The sequence below is a fragment of the Ochotona princeps genome, chromosome 14, assembly GCF_030435755.1.
Source record: "Ochotona princeps isolate mOchPri1 chromosome 14, mOchPri1.hap1, whole genome shotgun sequence".
Taxonomy (NCBI): domain Eukaryota; kingdom Metazoa; phylum Chordata; class Mammalia; order Lagomorpha; family Ochotonidae; genus Ochotona; species Ochotona princeps.
The window spans coordinates 20,725,807-20,749,355 of NC_080845.1; the positions used below are offsets into that span (position 1 = coordinate 20,725,807).

Here is a 23,549-nt window from a genome sequence, read left to right on the forward strand (position 1 = left end):
GTTAAGAAAGGGGAGGACAGCGAGAAGGAGAATAAAGAGGAGACCAGTCTCCATCTGTTGGCTTCCTCTTCAAATGGCCTCCCTCCTGCTGTGTAGCCACTAACATAGGCAGTAAGGTTTGGATATTTGTTCCGACTCCCGTATTTCAGTACCTGAGTTGAATTTGCAGTCCCAGCTTCTGATTTTGGTTTCCTGGGAGGCAGGAGAAGTGGCTCCAAAAATGGCTTCCACAACCGAGTTCTTCCATCCGTGTTTCTGGCTTCTGCCTCAGCCAAGCCCTGACCCTGCCCTTCTCATTGTGCACATTTGGGACGTGAACCCAAATGGATGAAAGTTCTGTCTTTCTGCCTTCCAAAAATGTTTTTTCTAAAAAAGAAAAGAATGGTAATGAATGTAACATCAGAAATGTTATGAGGATGAAGTCAAACACCAGCTCAGACCATACAGTGCTGTGCGCATGAGAGGTGAAGAGACAGGAATTCCCTTTTCAGTATGGGTCAGTGATGCATGTCCAGATCTGTATCCCTCCACCTCCCGTGTTCTCGAGTTTTTCTCCTTCAGTTGGGTACGTTTTCTGGCAGTGTGTGGATCCCTGCATGCCAGTTAATCATGGGATCTAATGAGTAACTGCTAAAGTAATTTGCAAGTGGTTGTGTCTATAATGGTGACTGAAATTCTTCCCATTTCTTAAGGGAAGGCACTTGACTTCATGTTGTCTTAGCTATGGGATTCTTGGTTGATGAGACAGTTGTAACAGAGGAATGATGTCCTTCTCTCACCCCTGCACTTAGTAATTTAAAGAACCAGGGTTCAGTCCCAAGTCTGCCAAATGGCTGGCTGGGCAAGTCTCTTTCCTTCAATTCGAAGCCAAATTCAAGACTTGAAACTCAAACTGTGGACATGTGGGCTAATTCAGGCCTACCAACCATTTATCAGTAGGCAGGACACGATCATAATCATTCATTATGTATCACCTGTGGGTGCAGTCTTGCGACAATGACTGAGTTGTGATAGAAACCACATGGACGGGGCTGGCACCATGGCCTAGTGAGTTTCCACCTGTGGTACCAGCATCCCCTATGGACACCAATTCAAGTCCCAGCTACTCTGTGTTCAATCCAGCTCCCTGCTTGTGGCCTGGGACATCAGTGGAGGATGGCTCAAGTCCTTGGTCACCTGCACCCATGTGGGAGATCAGGAGAAAAAATTCTGGTTTCTTATTGGTTCAGCTCCAGCTGTTGCGATCATTTGGGGAGTGATCCAGCAGATGGAAGATCTTTTTGTCTCTCTTTACTTCTCTCTGTAGCTCTTTCAAACAAATGAATATACACACACACACAAACACACACACACAAAATACATACATACATACATACATATATATAAATTTTAAAGAAACGACAGTTTCACTATCTCCTCTTTCTGGTAAAATTCTGCCCATTTTTGTGCTTGTTCAGTGACCTCTCCTGTATAGTACTTACTTCTAATCTATATGTTATATGTATGTAAAACTATGTATTATAGCTATTCATTTGGGAGGCAGAGGGACAGAAGATTGAAAGAGATGGATGGGAAGTGCTCCCAACTGCTGAATCTCCCCTCCTCCCTGGATGCCTGCAGTGGTCAGGGATGCTCCAGGGTGATGCCATGAGTCAGAACTCAGTACAGGTCTCCCACATGGGCTGGCAGCGACTCAATTCCTTGTATCAGCACCTACGACCTCCAGGGTGCACATGAGCAGGAAGGTGGGACTGAAAGCAGAGCCAGCACTTGGATGCAGCTCTCTCGGACTGGATTCAGATGTCCTCACCGCTCAGGCCTAGTGCTCACCCCTGCCTTCTCCCTCTGCTGAAATGCGGACAGTTCATTTCAGAAACAGATATCACATAAAGAACTTACAGAAGCAACAGGTTTAAAGCTTTAGGAGAGAAAAGTAGTTTTGGTGGACATTCTTCTGCAGACCAGAGGCTGGACATATGGAATATTCTAAGACTATTTAGAAAGATACTCAAAGGGCTTTGCCTGCGGTCATTTGGTGTCTGTCCAAATTGGGTATAATATCATTTTAAATGATTCAAGGAAAGGAATTCCTTGCAGAGTTCTGTAATACAGGAATTTTGCCATGTGAATCCAAGTTCATTCTGAGAAGTATATGGACAAGATATCTGTTGGCATTTTGTTTCTGGCATAAACTCTCCAATGTCACGATTCATTTGACAGCGGTAATTTGAAGTCGTGCTTATTTGACAACATAGGCTCTGGTTCAATTTGCCTTTGCATACTCTGACAAAATGCTTCATTCAATACATTGGTGATGTAAACAAGATTTTACAGATTTAGTGTTTATATTACCCAAAATGATGACCAGTTTTTTAGGTATTGCCAAATCACTTAGAAATGTTTATTTGACAGTAAATCCTGACCATGCAAATCACAAATCATTTCTTTCTGCTTATTAATGTGAGTTCAAGGTTCCTCTCACTGGGAAATGTTCTGACATTTCTGTTTGGGTATCAAAAGCCATTGTCAACTGATGGGATTATGACTCCTTATGAAGGACTATACTGTTGCAACAAAATAGGGAAAATCTGTCAGGGGTTGGAGTTTACGGGGGAATCCCAGTTCATATGAAACTGTACTGTAAAATAAAAAAATTCAAAAGAAAAATTTAACAAAAGCCATTGTTATCAGAGTAGTTCACAACTCACACTTCTGCTAATTGCAGCCATCCTTGGCCTGAAGGAGACCCCAAATGAACATCAGTGCATTAGAAGATCTTACAAGTTACTGTTTGCTAAGCAATAGGAGTACTGAGATAATGTACATTGAGTGGTAGCACTGAGCCTAATCATGAGAAGTCATTTCCTTTTAAGTTGTCTTTCAATTTTTAAAAAGTTAGTTGAAGGGAAAGTCTGAAATAGGCATCAGGCTGTCTTCACTTCCTTACCCTTTGCTAATCTCCCTGCTTCAAAACAGGAGAGCAGACCCCAGGTAGCCACTCCTCAGCAGGCAGCCTTCGGCAGAAGTCATGGACAGCATTGCTCTGTTAGGTTGACTTTCACGGCTGCCTCCTAACCTGGCAAGTGATAGTGGAACATTTTCAGGGAACAAAAAAGTGAGGTGTGAGCAACTTTATCAATAGTATGATGTGCAGATGACCTATAGAAAGAAAAATCATGTGGGATATGTCAAGTGAAGAAGATAGGACTTTCAGGCTGACATTTGGGATAAAGGTCTAGCTCAATTGCCTTGTTTTGTGACAGATGAAATTGGTGACCAAAGAGGGCTCGAGATAGGCTTAGGCCATGCTCTGTGTCACAATCAAGATTAGGAAGTCTTCAACTTCTGCATTGTGCTCTTTGTGTCAGGTGATACTGCCCTGCCTTCAGCTTTGGTGTTCCTGTCCAGATACAAACTTTGGGGAATGTGAACTTGTGAATGTGATTTTTTTTCACCAACCCACTCTCCATCAGAGTGTTTGTCCTTAAGGAGCTTGTGTTGGGTGGAACACTACAGAGGAAGTTGCTAGAAAGATGGTCCAATGGAAGAAAGCTTAGCCCTTACTCTGTGTGTTTGCTCACACACTATTAGCAAATCATGGAACATCAGGTCTTTGGAAAGAAGTGGATTCTTCCTTAGACATTGAACCCCCCCTCTCCAGCCTCCCAGGGAGCATTCATACTCTCACCTGCAGTAGGACACTTCCTACCTGGCCTTGTGGCCTATTTCATCCCTGCCACTAAACACAATCTTGAGAGCCAAAGGCTCTGCTCTGGAGGGATTTGACTCCAAAACTGGGAGGAGGCCCCATGAATGGGAGGAATGGGTACTTTCAGGTTGTCTGAAGCTGGGGGACCAGGTCAATGCCAAAGCATTTAGAAATGCCCACCATGCCATTTGAGCACATTGAGTCCTTTGGCCTCTTCCGTGAAGGCAGGATGAGTCTGAGCCAGCAGCAGTTCGTAGGGCCTAGTTCAGCATTGGCTACTTGAGTGTTTTGCTTTGAAAATTTTACTTGTCGGAATGTGAGTCCCCTTCTCTGTCTGAGGTCTTCCCGTGTCTCCTGTGTGTCAAATTTTAAGTCCCTCGTTCCAAAATCACGAGTTGCAGGGTGGGATGGGGTGGAATCTCTTTTTAAAACATTTTTATGTTGCCCTAGCTTTTATTTTTGAAAATGTCATTATCCTTCCAAGTGAGCATTCAGAGCTGCACACAGCTCTGAACCGTCTTTCCATTAGGAATAATGGGAGTAGTTACCTCTCAGGGGCTGCAGGTAGAAAATCTGCAAATGCTGCAGTTCCTTATGGAGCACTGTGTTCTATTTACAGGTAACCTACACTTCTTTCTGGGTGCTTTATGTCATCTCTAGATTCCTTCCAGTGTCCAGCACTGCATAAAGGCTGTAGACAGTTGGTCTGCACTATTGCTTGGGGAGCAGTGATAAGGAAACAGGTTTGCACATGTTTAGTCGAGACACACACTTACTGTTTTTTGAATATTTTTTGATCCATGGGCCATTGAATGTGTCAGTGCAGAGCCTAGACATGTGCCTTGTGGCCATTTGAGAAGTGAACCAGCAGTTGGGAGATCTCTCTCTGCCTTTCAACTCATGTGAAGATAAATAATAAGTTAAAATTTAAAGGAAGAGACAAGTCCCAGACAATGGCAGCTTCCTAGAAGGTTTGGCCTGTTTTTGCAACAGGGTAGGAGCCCCTTTGCAGGTGAGCTTCAGAGGGGACCTCCTGGGGCTGCTGCCATGGTTGAAGTAAGATAGGAGGTCTGGCTGCTGGAGGAAACCCGAGAAGCCTTTTCAACAGGGCCCTTCATTGGCCTACAGTGGCCACTGGTTCAGGCCTTACTACTTCAGATGCCAACTTCATTAGCACTAAGCTGATGGGATGTTGAGGCTTTGTTTTTTTAAAAGTAATTTTTACTTATTTATACAAAGTGAATAAATTTCCTGTATTCCACAGTACAGATTTAGCAGCATAGTGACACCTACCACCTCATCCCTCTTCTGGTTTCTCTGTCTCCCCCTTCCCTTTTTTCCTCCTAAATTGTACGATGGCTTATGTTCATTTTGCTTTGCAGCTGGGTGGGAGGTGGGGATGCAATAATGATGCAATAATGACCCATTTGGTTTCTGTCCCGTTGCAGGGAGCCTGAAGTAGGTCTGGCAGGGCAACTGAGCAGGTGGTTGCTGCATTTCCCTTGAGTTCCTGACTTCTGGCCCTCCGTACAGGGCCCTACCCTTTGGTGTGTCTTTCTGGCATTTTAGACATGTGGAACATGACAGATGTTGCCTCTTTGCTTTGAAAGCAAAGTGGCAGAAGAGAGGATGCCTCCCTCTTTGGGGTCAGGATACATATTTCCTATGCATTTTTCAGATGCCACCCGGCCCGCTCATGCTGATCATTGTTCCCAAACCACATGCCAACTCTCATGGCACTTGATGATAGTTGTTTTTAACAAGCACCCTTCAAATGACACAGGTGACTATTAGCTCAGACGAGAGGCCCAGAGTTGGGAAATGTCTGCAGTAAGATGGTAATACAACCAGTTCTGTTTACTGATCATCTGCTTTGAACCAGGCAACTGCTCCAAGCACTCTATTTCTCTAGTCCTGTTATATTCTCCCAAACACTTGTAATCATAGGCATCATAGTCCTTCGTTTTTAGATGGGAAAATGGAGTTTAAAGAGATTCAAGTGTTTGCCTAGGGCAAACAGCCAGGGAAAGACAGAGGTGGGATTTGATTCCAGGTGTCTCTGCTGCTGGAGTGCATGATCCTCAAATGTTACCTGGCTGTACAAAGGAACTGTATTACCAGCAAGCTCTGGTGTTGTTCAGATGACATGATTCATAAGTGATGCACTGGATTAGAATTACTAAATTAGCAATGTTCTACTAAATTAGAAATGTAGTTATAAATCGTAAAAGACTGATGTAAAAGGAAAGGAGTATTGACTGGCATTTTTGGAGATATTTGTTAATCTTTTATTTTCAAAAAATATATTTATTTTAAAGTTAAGTCAAGAGTTACATAGAGAAAGCTAGAGAGGGAGAGAGTCTTCTGTCCCCTGGTTCACTCCCCATTTAACTCCCCGCAGTGACTAGAGCTGGGCTGGTTCCAAGCCAGAAGCCCACAGCTTCTTCCAGGTCTCCCACATTAGCACATGGACCCAAGCCCCCCGGGCCGTGATGTGCTGCTTGCCCAAGTGCCTTAGCAGGGAGGTGAATCATAAGTGGAGCATCTCATACAGAATACCGACCCTGTAGATGGTGCATTACCCAGTATGCCATGGTGCTGGCCCCTGTGTTTTCTTACTGAAATGAAATATTGCAGGATGGGTAATGTATAAAGATGTCTGCTTAAAGTTTTTGGGGCGGAAAGTATTAACAGCATTGTGCTAGCTTTGGCTGCTTCACCTTAATGCAATGAGGGCATAGTAATAATGTGTGCTAAAGTGTGTGTGTGTGTGTGAGTGTGTGTGTGTGAGTGTGAGTGTGAAGGGAGAGGAGATACAGATACACAGAAAGCGCACAGGGAAAATCAAATGATTATCAACTGTTTCAAAAACTTGGGGGTCATACAGTGAAGTATTGAGGCTATTAACATCAATAGTAAGAAAAAAAAAAAGAAGATAACATGAAGAGTTAAGATTCTGGAGGATCTTAATGGTGAAACAAATATTAAACTGATTGACATGGTAAATGATCCTGAGTCAGACACCAGCTTGGTCCCAGCACATAAGACTAGTGGCTAAATCCTCTCCTTGCATGCCCGGGAATGAATCTGGGTGCCAGTTCGTATCCCAGCTGCTCCACTTTCCTTCCAGCTCCCTGCTTGTGGTCTGGGAAAGCAGTAGAGGATGGCCCAAAGCCTTGAAACTCTGCACCCAGTCTCCGGATTGACTCGGTTCTAGCTGTTGTTGCCTATTGGGGATTGAACCAGTGGGTTGAAGATCTTCCCCTCTTTCTCCTTCTCTCTGTAAACTTTACCTTTCCAATAAAAAATAAATAAATTATTGGTATTTGAATATATCAGCAATACTGATTTTAAGCAATTCTGCCAGATCCTCACAGATTTGATTTCCGGTTTTATGTGTATGAGCTACTTACAGCTCTGGATTACTTCCACAGCAAGGGAATCACACACAAGGATATGAAACCACGCAATGTCATGATAGAGCCCCAATGAAAAAGCCACAGCTGATAGACTGGGGCCTGGCTGAGTTGTCAGTCTGCTTAGGAGTATTCTGTCTGCATAGCTTTGAGGTATTCTAAGGAGCCAGGGTTCCTTGTGGACTATCAGATGTACGATTACAGTTTGGACAACTGGAGTTTGGACTGAATGATAGCAAGCATGGTCTTCTGAATGGAGCCTTTCTTCCAGGGGCAAGAAAACGGTGAGCAGCTTGCTCATATTGCCAAGGTGCTGGGCATGAATGAACTGTATGGATATCTGAAGTGCCACATAGACCTAGATCCGCACTTCATTGATATCCTGGGACAACGTTCATGGAAATGCTGGGAGAACTTTATCGATAGAGAAGACAGACACCTTGCCAGCCCAGTCTTGAGTTGACTCACTGACTTCTCTCAGTTCTTTTCTGCTGGGTTATCAAGCAGGTTAACAATGGTAGTCATTCCCTCTTCCAGTAAATCACAGACTCTTTCAGCCAATGATGACTCATTCTCTAACAGAAGGTGGGCAGTCTGTACCTTCTTGTTTAAGAGTTCTATTTAACAGGTAGAGAGAGGAGCCAAGAGCTAACAACTCCATCTGGATGTCCTGTGCGGAGTGGCAGGAACCCAGGTACTTGGTCCATCACCTGCTGCTGCCCTAGCACACTGGTAAGAAGCTGGATCAGAAGAAGAGGCGGGACTCCATCCCAGGCACCCAGATATGGGATGCAGGTGTCCCAAGAAGCAGCTTCATCCACTGCACCACAGTGCCCACCCTGCTGGCTGTGGTCCAGTGCCCAATGTGGTTGTGCACTGGCCTCTTAGCCACCACACTGTGTGCATGCTGCAAAGGCAGGGGCCACCAGGACGCGTCTTGGTGTCTAGGACTCACAGGTGAACTGGAGATAGAATTAGTTTTACTTGTGACAGCTGTAACTAGTACTCAGCTAAGGGAGACCATCATTACAGATTACATCAAAGCAGGAAAACATGTTTAGTATTTTGCATTTTGCTTTCTTTTCCCGCTTTCCTCTTATGCTCCTTTTCTTATCTGTCTCAGAACTTCATTGTAGTCATCGGAGCAATAATACCACCTAACTTCTGACTCTTTGGCCCTGGTCTCTTCTAATCCAGTTCCAAGGTCTGATCTTTGGACAAGGGGCGTGTTCCTCATGTGCAATCCTGAGTGCATGGTTCCTGCTAACCTCATTTTCCCCTGTGAAATTGGGAGCATTTTAGATTTCTGTTATCTCTCAGGGTATGTAGCTGTGTCTGACACAGAGAAGAGGATTTTTTAAAACTGAAGACGTTCTCTTACTGAAAATTCCTTCCCTTTCTCTTAAAGAACATTCCCAATTATTTCAAAGAGGGTCTTGGTTGGGATTCCTGGCAGTAGTGTCTGACCTGGGAAATTTATGCATGGGACCGATGGACCAGTACTCTCAGAGGAAAGGCCCACCAGAGCGAGAGGCAAACAGTATAAGGTGTGTGTGTGGGGAGGAGGGGATGGTGAAGTCTGTGAAGGAATGGCTTCAGCTGAGCTCCAATCAGCCAGATCCCCTACCCGGAGGCTGCAGGTTGAGGAGCCATGTGTTTCTACTGTGAATTACTCAGGCACTGCTGGGGGTTGCTAGAAAGCAGGAGGGAGGCACGACCTCTCAGGCACAGCCTGGTCAGGCAGCAGGTCATTGTCTGGAAGCAGATGCCATCAGGAGCCATTAGCAGTCAACCCAGCAACTGGGAACGGACACCAGTCAGGTAAGGAATTCCTGGGCCAGGGCACCTGCAGTATCTGTTAAAAAGACTACACTCAAATGTTACATCCTCTGTGGTTCATGGACTCAGGGATTAAAAAGGTATTGCTTTGTGTTTTTACAAACAAGGAATCTGAAGTCTTGTTCAACACTTGACTTACTTGCTGGTAGCAGAGTAAGCCGAGGCTTTGGAGTCAGCCACACCTGAGGTTCAAGTCTAACTTATGTCTTCTTTCCTGTGCCCCTGGGACACTGCTTTGCCTTTCTGCGCTGTTTCCACCTCACAGTATTGCTGCCATATCACATGCGCTGGACTCATGACTCCCAGCCTACAAGAGGGGACCCCATCAGTTAACGAGTAAGCAAACTCGGAATGAACTGTATGCTTTTCTAAGAGCTGTCAGTCCAGTCCCCATCTTCCCTCCTCATTCCCGTCTCCACTACTTGGATGAGGAAATGAGGGGTATGGCCCCTTGCAGAATGCGGCTGCTAATGAACGGTGGAGTGGGTTCTCATGCTGAGGGACCTCCATTAAGGTGATGCTCAAGTGGAATTGGCTGTATTTTTTCTATTTGGCTGTCATTTTCTCAGCTGCAGGGAACCACTGGAGGTAATTAGGTTGGAACTATATTTGTTTTTCTGGTTGAGGAGGCAGATTGAAAAATGAAAAGGTAAAACTAAAGAGACACTGAGAAGACCATGGTGACCTGGGGTTGGGCTTGGGGGAGAATAAGCCAGCAGCCAGCAGAGGGTTTTGAGAGCAGTAACAGGATCCGTGGGAGACTAAATTGCTGGATAAATGTCATTACACATTTGTCTACACTTAGGGAATGAACATGATAGCTCACCATGTCTGCTATTGTCAGGAATTTGAACCCAGGCACTTCCGAGAGGGGAAAAATAGGCAAGGGAACAGGTGAAAACCATGTTTAAGTGAAAACCATGAGCCAGGCAAAGGGAAAATCCGGGATAAGCTACAGGTGCAGGTAGAATTACAGTGATCCCCAGGTCCTGGACATTTAGAGGAAAGAATATCATTTGTAGATTCAAGGGTCTGACTGGCTGGGCTTCTGCGTTTCATTAATAGCTGTTATAACCTACCTCCCACCTTGGACAACAGCTTAATCTTGTACTTTACGATTCACCTAACCTGGAGTTCATGAGTATACAGACACGCACTGAATCTTTCTATAGCATTCTGGCTTAAGTGAAAATGGATAATGTTAACCTTTAGATCTTTATTTTTTCCAATCTACAGCTCTGAAAAAATAAGTTGGTGAGTAGATGTCGTCCCTCATTGTCTAAATCCAAGTCATGTACCACACCAAGATGATTCTTGGTACAAAACATGGGTTTGGGGCGAAGTTGATGTGCTATTGTTAGTGCAGGTTCCTCTGCTGTAAGAAATGTTGCCCTGTGGGAGGGAGATGAGGAGAGTGTACACGTGTGGGACAGGATAAATATATGGCTGTTACTGTTACCTTCTGCTTAATGTTGCTGTGAGCGTAAGAGTACTCTAAATGTTGTTCTAAGACTATACCAAACTAGTATTTATTTGGTATTCATTATGTGCCAGCACACTAGAGGATACATTTTTATATCTAAATTATTAAATTTGTTGTTTAAGATAGAGAGGGAGTGAGAGTGAGGATGAGAGAGCAAGCATGAGTGAGTTCCAATCTGCTTAATCATTCTTCAAATGCCAATAATGGCTCTTTGCTGGTGCAAAGACTGTGAGCTGGTAACTCAATCTAGGGTCTTGCCTGGTAACTTGAGCCATAATTTTGGCCTGCCACCTTGGGGCAGCATTAGCAGAAAGCTAGAGGCAGGAGTTGGGCATCAAATCCAAGCACTCTGATGTGGGGTGTGGGTGTCTTAAAGCACTAGGCCCAATATTCACCTCTGGGTCAAAAACTCTCAGTGCTCAGTTGGAGAATTTCATCTATCAACACATGGGAAAGTGAATCACTCAAGTTGCTATGCAGAATATGAAGCACCAGCGTCTTCCTGCAGCAGAGGACTGTCTGTCAGAGGCTCTGACAGCTGTCCTCTGCTGTGTTTTGACCCCATGGTAGTGTCTTACTCCATCTCCATCAAGTGCTGCTACTTCCCTTTGTGCCTCCAGTCCTGCCCAGTGTGGCTACAGATGGTATTTTTATTGCTGTGGACACAGCTCGGCTTTGCCCTGGCAGGTGCCATGTGTCTACCTGATGGACACTGGAGGCTCTTTACAACACATACCACGCAGAGGCTGCACTCATGCTCTGCTCAAAGGCAGCATTGTGGGGGCCCACGTGTGTGCACTTGCCCAGGCCCTGGAATCAGACAGACTGACGCCCAGGAGGGAGACTGGCAAGTTTACCCCCCTGTTGTTTGTTCACAAATGTCCCTGTGCTTAGAGCCTTGTTGCTCCCTCAATGTGCAAGGAAATTGGAGGCCAGTCGCATTCATTCACTCATGCATCTGCTCAAACATACATTCTACCCTACTCACTGTACATTGATCTGTGTCATTTACCCTTGTCCTAGAAGTTCAGTCTCCTGGGAGACGCATGTAAAGTAACAGATGATTAACACATAGTCTGCAGAGAGAGGAAAAATTGCCTAGTTGCTGTTGTTCTCTAAGGCAAGTGGATTAATCTACATCTGGAAGAATGTTTAAGCTCTAAGTCTGTCCTGAATTAGTTCAGGCAACAAGCTCCTGACTCTTCTTGCACAGCTCCCTCTAGTTTCATTCATGGTGGTGGTTTACCTACTTGTGCCTATCTGCCATCAGACTGAATTCCTCGGGTCTTTGGGTCTTTGGAATCTGGGAAGCCAAGAATTGAATCCCAGAGTTTCTGGCTATTAATTAGGATTAGGACTAGGGTGAGGAAGGCATTTATTCAATGTGCATCTAAATTTAAGTGGATGTCTGAGAGGAGCATCAATTATTGGTAATCAGGATAGAATAATATTTTAGTACAATACATTAGACAACTTTGATGCAAAAAATCCATAATGAACAAAATGTCAAACTTTTGTAGAGGAAGACAGTCTGACCTGAAATTTACATGACTTGACCTTACTTTTCTCTAATCCTGACTTTATAGGATGGCATTCATGAATTAGGAGTAATTTCTGTGTCATTTTTGTTCTAAAAATATTGTCCTCAGGAGTTTGTATTCCAATGAGAGAGGCAGAAATTTTCACAAAACAACAATTAAAAAAACCCACAAAAGTCCTATAATAGATACGATGAAGGAAAGGCCAACCTACAATGGGAGTAGTGCATTGAAAGGGATGATACTGGGAGACTCTTACGGAGAAATGGCATCTAGTCATTTGATACTTTCTGGATATGGAAAAGTCGAATAGTTGGTTGAGAGGTGACTGGGGGAAGGGAACGGGAGAATTACCCAAGTGGCACAAACGCACTGGAGTGCTTGTTTGAGGGATGTCAAACAGTTTGGGTATTTGGTTTGGTGAGAAATCTGGTGGGGGATGTGATAGTTTCCATTCTTGATGTGTTGGGTTGTGAAGAACGTTCCAGTGATGTTTCCCTGAGGTTGATAGAGAGCCACATCCAGAAGTGAGAACTGAAGGGAGATTTGGCTGTGGAAGGTGAAGGCAGGAACTGTTTTTCCAGGGAACGGTGCTGTCTGTCTTGCCCTCAACAGTGTTTGCCAACTCCTGGTCTGTTGCGTAGTGAGTCTGCGTTTGGTGCCCGAACAATTACAGCATTCAGTCCTCATAACAGTCATGTGTGATAGATTTTTTATTAGCTTATTATCTCATTTTAGAGATGGAGAATTTATCTGTGAGGTGAAGCAACTTGTCCGAGATTACATAGTAGGAGAGTCGCTGGAAAATAGGGAAGAGTTGAAGTCATGGGAAGTTGCTAAGGGAAACAGTATAAAGACTCGAGAATTAGTTCTACACCTCTTTAAAAAGAAACACAGGCTCCTTTGAAAATATGATGAAAGCTAGGACTTCCCCCTAGCTTTTATATTATGAAAATATTGCTATGAACCAAATTGCACAAATCTTTTTGTAGACACATGCTTTCATTTATTTTGGCTAAGTACCTAGGGGTGGAATGACTATGCTGTTTGGGTAGGTGCATGTCTGACTTCATAAGAAACTGGAAAACGGTTCTGCAAGATTGTTGTATCATTCTGTACTCCTACTCATGAGGAATGAGTTATTTTCGAGCATTTGTTGTCACCATTTCATTTTAAGCCATCTAGTTGGTACAAAGTGGAATTTTACTGTAGTTATAATTTGTACTTCTCTAATGATGTCAGGCTTTTTCTGTTTTTACTGGCCATTTATATATTTACTTTTGTGAATGTTTATTCCTTTGCCTACTTTAATAATGTTTCTTATTGTGAGCTTATAATGGTTCTTTATACTTTTTCTCTCTACGTGGATATCCACTGTCGGCAGCATTTGTGAAAAACACCATTGCCTTTGTGCTGAATTGACTGGGGATCAGCTGGCAGAGAACAAGTTGATTGCTATATGAGGAGATATCAAAAGTTCACATAAGAATGGAATTAAGTTTATCTTGGTGTAAAATTTTTTGGAAATCCATGTATTAATTCTTATATTTTTCCATGAATTTTTAAAAAAGATTTTATTAATATTGGAAAGCCGGATATACAGAGAGGAGAGACAGAGAGGAAGATCTTTCATCCGATGTTTCACTCCCCAAGTGAGCCGCAACTGGCCGGTACGCGCCAATCCGATGCCGGGACCAGGAACCTCTTCCGGGTCTCCCACGCGGGTGCAGGGTCCCAAAGCTTTGGGCCGTCCTCGACTGCTTTCCCAGGCCACAAGCAGGGAGCTGGATGGGAAGTGGAGCTGCTGGGATTAGAACCGGTGCCCATATGGGATCCCGGGGCTTTCAAGGGGAGGACTTTAGCCGCTAGGCCACGCCGCCGGGCCCCATGAATTCTTAAGATTCCTCATGTTTGGGTTTATTTCTCAGTTTTCTGCTTTATTTCATCTATTTTTAATCTATACATTAGTGAATATAGATAACAGCATTTCACTGCTGATTATGTAGCATTAATGAACCTGTGAGTTAGATGGTTTAAATCTTCAATTTTTTTCTTTTTCAACAGATTTTTTTGGTCATTTTGGAACTTTTGCCTTCCATTTATATTTTCTTTTAGAGAGTTATTCATTTTCATTGGAAAGTCAGATCCACAGAGAGGAGGAGAGACAAAAATCCTTCATCTGCTGACTCACTCCCCAAATGGCTGCTACATCCAGAGCTGAGCCGATCTGGAGCCAGGAGTCACAAGTCACCTCTGGGTCTCTGACACAGGTGCAGGGTCCATGGGTCCTGGGCCATCCTCTGATGTCCTCCCAGGCCACAAACAGGGGCCTGGATGAGAAATGGCACAGCTGGGACATGAATCAGTACCTACATGGGATCCTGGTGCCCGCAGTGGGAGAATTAGCCAATTGAGCCATCATGCTGAGTCCTCCATATATATTTTTAAAATCGACTTTATCTATATATTATTTTTCAGGAATGAATACCTAACACATCTATTGTGAATCCATGAACCCGGTGAGTAGGTATCACTCTGTATTTCAGCTTTTAATAGTCCTAAGCACAGCTTTTTAGTGTTTAAATGTAACCCCTAACATTTTCCATTGGATTTATTCAGAGATGCATGTTTTTAAAAATTAATGTGAATGATATTTATCTTTGATTTTCTATTTCTGTTTACTAATACAGAGAAATACAACTGGGTTTTTAATGTGTTAACTTTGTGTCCTGAACAGTTACTAGTATTCTTACAAAGATTATATATTTGAAAGGCAATCTGAGGGAGAGACCAAGAGATCTTCCATCACTGGAGTTCACTCCACAGATGGCTACAGCTAACTGCGGGAGACTGGCCTGTCTAAAGCCAGGAACCAGGAGCTTCGTCCTGGTCTCCCAGGTGGATGCAGAGGCTCAAGGGCTCGAGTCCTCTTCACTGCCTTCCCAGCTGTACTAGCAGGAAGCTGGATCAGAAGTATAGCAGCCAGGACTTAAGCTGGTGACCTTACAGAATGGCAGCGCCACAGGCGGCAGCTTTACTGGCTGTGCCACAGCACTGGATCCTTCTTAGCATTTAAAAAAAAAAGAACCCATAGTTTTTATTCACATGGTGATTTCTTCAATGTTTCACAGGAGTTTTATGATTCTACTTCTTTTCCAGTGTGTATGCCTTCTGTTTTTCTTATTGCATTAGTTAGGCTTTAGAATAAAATATTGACTGAATCAGACAGCTTTGCTTTTGTTCCTAATATGAGGAAAGTATTCAAACATTTTGTATTGTTAAGTGTGACATAAATGGCAATTTTAAAAAATAGGTATTTTTGTTGTGATTGAGGAAGTTTCGTTTTTTTGCCACTTCTTTCCTATGAGTGTTACTTTTTGTCAAGTATATTTTCTAATTTGTTGAGTTGATCACATATTCTGTCTGTTTTTGTGAATGTGATGAATTAATGAAATTGATGTTAAATGAGGTCTAGATTTTGGGGAAACTCATGCTTGGTCGTGTGATCTTTTTATAGGTTGATAACAATAGTTTTATAAGGATCTTTACATATAAGATCAGTAGTAATTTTTCTTCTAGTAATTTGCTATTCAAAATGGATTGGAAAAGTATTTACTTGTTTCTAAAACTTCTATAAATAAGGTGTGTATCTTGCTTAACTATTTAGTTGAATTTGGATTCACTGAAGAAGCTATCTAGACCTGGAGTTTTCTTTGTTGGAAAATTTTGATGATGAGAACTTATTAAAAAAAAGTTGTTAGGGTTCAATTGATTCTTCTTGTATCTGTTTTGTCCATCCACCTTTGCTTTTAAATTTGTTATCATAAAGTTATCTACAAGTTCCCTTTTAATGTCTGTCAGACCTGGAGTTATATCCATTATTTTCTTTTTTATTGGTAATTTGTGCTTTCTCTTTTTTCCCTTTGTCTTGTTAGTTGTTTTTTTTTTTAAATCAGTATTCTGATCAAAGAACTACTGACTTTTAAAAATTATTTTCATTAATCTATTTCACTAATTATTTAAGAAATTATCTGAGCAGTAGGAGAGAGGAAAAGAGAGCGTATGTTTTCTGGTACACTCCACAAATGCCTGGGAGGTGTGAATTTAACTTAGTTTTACACGGTTGGCTCTGGATACATTTGAGCAGGAAGTGGGAATCAGGAAGTAGAACCTGGTCTTGAACACACTCACTCTCATATGGGAAGTAAGTACACAAACCAGCGTCTTAGCTACCACTGTGCCAAATGTCTATCCACCCTACAGTTCAACTGTTACATTAAAAATTCTTTTCTTCCACTTAGTATTTAAATATTTTTCCAACCTTTTAAAATATACTGAAGATTGGATTGCTTTAATATAGTCTGATTTTAACTTTCCTCTTTCTAAAAATGGTTATTTAAGTCCATTAATTTTTCTTCAAGTACTAATTTAGTTGTATCCCCAGGTTTAATTTGTCATGTTTTCATTACCATTTTTGGTTGAAAATATTTTGTAATTTTTTTCGGAGATGCCTTTCTAACTTATGAGATATTTAGAACTACACTGCTTAGTTTACAAACATTGGGAGAAAGGATGTGGCCAGATAACTTGGTATGTGTGATTTCAGTGCTTTATAATATATTGAGATTTATTTTATGGCCCATTATATAGTTCAATCCTCGCAAATATTCCCTGTGCATTAGAGCATTTGTGAGTATCTTCTACAATTGTGAGTGTAGCAATGGACAGTTGAGTTGATTATTGTTTAAATTTTCTATATTATTTTAAATTTAGCGCTCTATAGCTTAGAGAATGTTGAAATATCCAAGAATGGTTATAGACTTATCTGGTTCTCCTCTTACTTGATAGTTTCTGTCTTTTAAAAAAAGATTTATTTTTACTTGAGAGGCAGAGTTAGAGAGGAGCCAAAAGAGGAGGAGAGATCTTGCCTCCACTCTTCACTCCCTGAAAGACTTCAACAGCTGGAGCTGAGCTTATCTGAAGCCAGGGGCTTTTTCTGGGTTTCCCACATGGGCTCAAGGGTCCAAGGACTTCAACCATCCTCCCTTGCTTTCCCAGGCCAAAAGCAGGGAGCTGAATTGCAAGTGGAGCATCCCGGACTAGAACCAGCCCTGATATGGGATGCTGACAGTGCAGGTAGAAGATTAACCTATTGAGCCATTGCACCAACCCCTTAGCTGATTTTTTTCTTCTCATAATTTGAAGCCACATTATTAGGTGCTTACCAATTTAGAATTATGTCTTTGGATGAATTGGCTCTTTGGTTATTTTGTATGTGATAGTATTCTTTGTATTTACTTTTCTGTTATTCCTGTAGTCACTATAACTCTTAGTCTTCCTTCCTTTTTTGCTTCATTGTTTGGAAAGCATTTCTCAAAGGCAGTATGTTATTGATTTAGCTTTCTTATCCTTGTTGGTATTTTCTTTTGAGTGAACTGAATATCTTTTAAGTATTTCATTGTTTCTGTCACCATACTTCTTCCCCATATCTCACTATTTTTTTTTTTAGTGGTATTTCTACAGGAGAGATTTTCTTTTTTTTTAAAGATTTATTATTTTTGAATGGTGATCCTGGGTGACTGTTGTGGGCAGATAGGTGGCAAAGGGACAGCTAGGGACCCAAGGACACTGAGAAGCAGTGGGGCAGTGGCCAGACTTCCAGATGAAGAGATACAGATAGTTCATTCCCTAGTTTTGTCTGCAAATGGCTGCGATAGTTGAGGGCCAGGGCAAGCTGAGTTCAAGGGGCCAGGAACTCCATCCAAGTTTCCCATGTGGGTATCAGTGACCCAAGCATTTGAGCCATCAGGAACCTGAATGGGAAGCAGAGCAGCTGGGGTTTGGACTGGCACTCTGATAAAGGATGCTGGTGTTGTAGGTGACAATGTAACCCTTAGGGTGGAGATTTTTGACCTTGGGATCACTGCCATACATCGGATTGTTGTGGGATCTGCCCTGTGTTTTCTGGAATATTTTACAGCATGCTTGCTCTCTACTCAGGAGATGCCAGCAATATCCCCTTTCCCTGTGACAATCAATATCTCCAGACTTCTCTAAATGTCCCCTGAGATAGGGTCAGAATGACTTTGAGATTACAGTATTCACCTTTCTCTCATAACAGTTGTATTTCAGAGCATATTTTTTCACAGATAAGAATGTTGCAGTGTAATGTACCATGCCACAGAACTCTTTCTCAATCTTTGTACTTGGGTTGTCAAATACTTTGAATTATGAACTATGTCCTATAATGTATTGTTACTATTTTGGCCTTATTAAATGGTGTCTTAAAAAAGCACATATATACTTACATACACTATTTGGATGGTTATTCTCTCTTCTTTGCTGCTGTTGCTACAGCCAAAGACATCTACTTCCACCCTTTTGCCCTGCTTCCTGTCTTCAGATGGCCATTGCAGCTGGGAAAGGCCTGAAGGATCTGGTGGGGAATACTTTCAACTGCTTTGCTCACCTTTGCTTTTGGGGAGACCTCAGTGAGCACCCTGGGAAGGCCAGCATTGCCTCAGGATGTCTTCTGTTTCCCAGTTCTTTGTTCAGCCTCCAGGAGGCCCTTGGCTTGTGTTAGGGGAAGTCTGTGAACCATAGGGAATCTCCTAGCACCCCACCTTCATGAACTTGGTGCAAGTCTTTGAGAGTTGGTTGGATGGTTTCTCTGACCCTTTTTTGTGCCCCGCACTCAGGGGTTGACAGTTCACACACATTCAGTTGCTTTCTCTTTCCCTGTTGGGAGAGGATCTGTCTCTCAGGAAATGTCTGCCACCTTCTGAAATCTAATTCAGTTGGGTTGCTTTCTGTCATCACTTCTTCACTTTTTCTTTTAACTGATACTATAGTTTACCTGACTTTGTCTTGTTACCATGGGAACCATAGTCTCTTCTAGCCTTTCACATCCTAACTGGAACTGCATCCAACTTTTAATACACACACACACACACACACACACACAGACAGGACTGTGACTATTAACACTTGCATTGAATTTTGTAGTGATGTCCAGCTAGGCTTTCAAGCCCGGTGAGTTTCCCTTTCCCATCCTCCGTGCCTCTTCTCCACCCCAGCAGTCACCTGATTGCTGAGTCTTAAATGTTCATAGAACGTGTTACGTGCAGTTTTTGGTATGAGCTTGAAGAGTTCCCTCCTCAGGAAAAACGACATTGTTATTAAAAAAGGCCAGGGGAGCGAATGCTGACATTTTGCTCCGGACCAGGTGGCCTCCAACTTGGGGGCTTTGTGTCTTGAGAAAGAATGAGGAGATCTAGCCAATGACACACCTTTGCCCAGGACTGGCTGCTGCGGCTCACATATATCAGCTGCAAGATTTTTCTTATTTTGTTTCAACTGTCTGCATTTTGTCTCCTAATAGGAGATGGGTTCCAGCAGAAGGGTGTAAGGCAGAAATAATGAAACTTTTCCTGCAAGGTGGGTAATGGTCAAATGAGGTTATGTCTGTGCCATGGGTGGCATGTCACATGGGCTTCATAGGCACAACCTCTTATTACCTGTAGTTTTTGAAAAGGGGTTCTCAGACGTGATGATGAGGTTCTCGCTTTCTTGAACAGATTCCACGGAGCTGATCAGAACATGGGTAGCAAGTCACCCAGTTTAAAACTGGATTCAAAACTGGACAGAGGCCTAGTGGGATGTGCCAAGAGTAATCTATTTTTGTTCAGTTTCATAGAGCCTCCTGCAGAAAGTGCATTTGAAGGGAAGAAGGCGTTTGGTCCTTGAGCTTGGTCCCATCACACATGCTAGGCTTTGAGAGGGTGGGGGACACTTTCCTCTGCTTCTCCTGATTCCTGCTCTGCGTTGGCTCTTGCGAGCTCATATCTCTGCCCTGGGGAGAGAAGGTGTTGTGTATACAAAGAGTTCACTTATCACTGATCTAAAATCATTTTGTGGTATTGAGTCTAAGGCTGGGGAGTTTTCAGATTAAGGCTGGGGAGTGAGGAATGAGACGGGATGGAGGGGTGCTCCTGCTTCGTGGGGGCAGCCCTGGGCTTTAGCTGTCTTGGCAAGGGTCTTAGCTTATTAGCCAGTGCTGGTTAGAAGCCGAGTCTTCAGTTGGCGCATGCTAGTCACTTTTCAGTGTCTGCCCTATTTAGGGATCCTCCTTTCTCTGTGCTTGGTCATTCTGCTTTTCTGAATGTTAATGTGATAATTTCAGAACACAAGATAAACAGATGGTAAAGAAATGCCTCTCAGGTTTATTCACCACCAATGCAAAGCTCAACCAGTTTTTATTTGGGAGCTGCTTGAAAGTGTGGGTTTTCAATAGTCTGAATGATCCTTGGTGCCAGAGGTGTTGGGGATGGGTCAGCTTGCAAGAGTTATCCAGCAAACAGAGTTTTTGATACTTGCCATTATTTGCATTGGTGCAGAAATTGCAGTCCCAAGATGAAAATCTCCTACCTTTATTTTGGTTGATTTGGGGGCATGAAGACAGTTTCCTTTAACCTGTTTTTTTTGCAGCTGAATATTTCAGAGGAGCAGATGGGGTCTGAGTGTGGGTTGATGGGTTCCCTCTCCTTTTCTACAGTGCAAGGCTCCCCCGTGGCTGGTGTGTGTCAGCAACTGCACGAGATGGCGGCCACAGTGGACTTGGAGTCAGGTTCCAGGGTTATTAGCAGCAGCATGAAGCCACGATGGTGGTTTGGAGAGCATTGTTGAATAGAGCCTTTACCATAACTCCTGGTGTCGTGACCTTCTGATGGATGCTGTCAGTGTGGTGGCAGGAGGCATGGTCATATGAGTGCCCCGTAGGAGATGGCCGGGAACTGACAAATGGCGACGCAGCAGGGACAAGGAAACCAATGCCCACTACATGGTGGGGATGGGAAAGGCACAACTTGCTTCCATAGTCCCTCTGTGATTCGCCCGAGTGGAAACTTTGAAGGGGGAACTGTATTTGATGCAGTTGAGGTAACGCAGTGCCACAAACCTGGAGGCCTAATGCAACAGACATTTATTGTCTTACCATTTTGTATTCCCTAGCCTGGAAGCTCAGGTGGTAGCAAGGCTGCCCTTCCTCTGAGTGCTGTGAGGCCCAACCTCAGACTTGTCTATGGGAGTTCCTGGGGCTGTTGGCATTCCTGTAGCTGCCGCCTCCTGCATGTGGCTTTTCTCTCTGTGGGTCTCAAGGCTACCGTGCCCTCTTTCTCTGCCTAAGCACAGAGAACATGACTTCTACCTGCCTGATAAAAAGGTAAATATACACTGCAGTCTCTTTAACCATAGCACAGTGTTGTATAGCAGAAATTATTCTTGATCTTGTGTGAGTGAAACTTTTTGCCTGTTGAGCAATACCCACCACATCCCCAGCCTCTAGCAATCACCTGTCCCTTGCTGCTGTTTTCTGATTAGGAAACTCATCATTGAGTTGGGGGCTCACACTGATAATCCAAAAGGTCTAATCTCAAAGCACCTTTTCCCAAATAAATAAAAAACAGTTGCTGGAAGTTTGACATGGACAGATCTGTTTGGAGGCCACCACACAACTCCTGGAAGAGGGTTAAAGGTTTAGCGACTTGGTGAATTTGGGCAGCCAGAGAGCAGAGTTGATGGAATTGAGACCCTTTTTAACCCCCACACAGCTGTGGGTAGCTTAGCAAATAAACTGTTCTGTTGGCCACCTTGACTTGAATGCCAAGCTCCCATCCTCGCCCGTCCCCTCACACAGTTATGCACTGAAATTTCCCCTTGTAAAGTTCTTCATTTTTTGATCCAAGAGTCACTGGTCAATTTGCATGGCTCCTAGTTTAGTGTGAGTTAACCTGGGTGTTCATAGTTTGTCCTCTTGTACCAGATGACCTTGCTCTTGCCTGTGGGGCTCATTCCCATTCTTTCCCTTGGCTGCTCAGCATCCTCTGATAATGTTTGCTTTTTTGGGCTTCTGGCAGCCACTAATGATGGAAGGAAAGAGGGCACTTCTGGAGTCAGGCCTGAATGAATGCTCCCTGGTCCACAGGACTCTGCTGTTGGATTCCTGACCATTGGTTCCTATGGATTGAATGTGTCCTTCACATTATGTGGTTGATGGGTTGGAATGATGTTGGTGAGTTGGAATGATGCTCCGGAGTGAGGCCGAATCAGAGGTGATAGGTCACAGGGACTCTGCCATCTTTGACGCTGTCATCCTAGGAATGGATTTCTGATGGTGCCATAGACTCATCTCTGCTGCTAATAACACATGATCTCCTCCTTTACTGCCTTTGACCATAGGATGGTGCAGCAAGAAGGTCCTTATCAGATGCAAGTCACTTGCTTTTGGACTTCTCCGATTCTGGAGCTGCAGGGAATAATTCTCTGTTCTTAATAAAGTTTTGAGATTATGTCACAGCAGCAGAGAATGGGCTAAGACACTGGCCTACCACCTTCTCTTTTGGAGAAGGCGGCAAATAGTTCCTATATCTGAGATTGTGGAGGGGATTAAAATCCTAAGTGTGTGTGGGATGCCTGGCATATGGTAGGTGCTTAATATGTTAACTCTCTTCTTCCTTTGCTTTTTCTCCATTTAAATGTCTTGAGAAATCACCTTATGTCCCCTTCGCAAAGACATAACTCACTTCTAGTACTTCAGCTCCAAAGACAAACACACAAATTGTTCAGCAGCGACCAATTTTGCACCATGGCAACCTGCTGTTTTTAATTATCTGCCTTTACTCCAGAACAGTTGTGGAGCACTGGGCCTGGCCAAATGTAATTGTGGTCTTGTGACGTGCTCCAGATGTGGAGGTATTCTGCCAGGTGCTTATTTTGCATGTATAATGTGGCATTTTAGTCCACTCAGCTCTTCTCACCCCTTTTCTCCTTCCCTGACTCCAAATGTCCCTTCAAGACAGGTCCAAGCTCAGGGCCCCAGCTCTAGGCCTGGCTGCCAGAGCCACTGTGGTGAATTTGAAGCCTCTTCCCAGGCTCCCTACCTCTTGCGGGGTTTTTCAGCTCCCCGAGGCCTCCCCTGTCAAGTTCATTAGGAAAATTGATGCTACTGCTTTGGGAAGGAGCCATGTGGTGCCTTGGGCCTTGCCATCACCTTTGGGGGTCTAGTTCAAGTCTCTGGGATTTCATTTGGCTGTACTGCCTCTTGCTTGGTGGTTTCACTTGCTGAGCCCAGGGTTATCTGCCTAGGAGGAAGGTGGTGTTCCCTTTCCAGAATGAGGCCTGAACAGTTCAAACCCACATTATTTTGAGCCCATGAAGCCAGCCTTGAATTCCACACCCAGTGACTCCCAGCAGCCATGTCAGCCTGAAGCATGCACTGTCTCACAGTCTGGGCACCTGACCTGGCCTGGGCTCTGACTTTCACTGAGTAAAAGTGGGGCAGGTATTGTGGCAGGACCACATTTAGAAGTGGAAACACTTGTAAATTTCTTCCCTCTTTTTTGTAATCTCTGCAAATTTGAAATAAGTTCTTCAGATGCTACAGTGTATTTTCCATTCTTTCCAGCCTCGTTTGCATTTAAAACACTTTGGCTGTAATTTATTGAAAGAAGTGAGCATATTTGGTTCATGGTGGTGGCTGGTATGAAACTGGATATAGATCAGCATTC

General features: G+C 43.5%; 1 pseudogene; it reads left to right on the forward strand.

The window, feature by feature from the left end:
* Positions 1-503: 503 nt before the first annotated feature.
* LOC101528039 (casein kinase II subunit alpha'-like) lies at positions 504-7,588 on the forward strand (annotated as a pseudogene).
* The last annotated feature ends 15,961 nt before the right edge of the window (positions 7,589-23,549 follow it).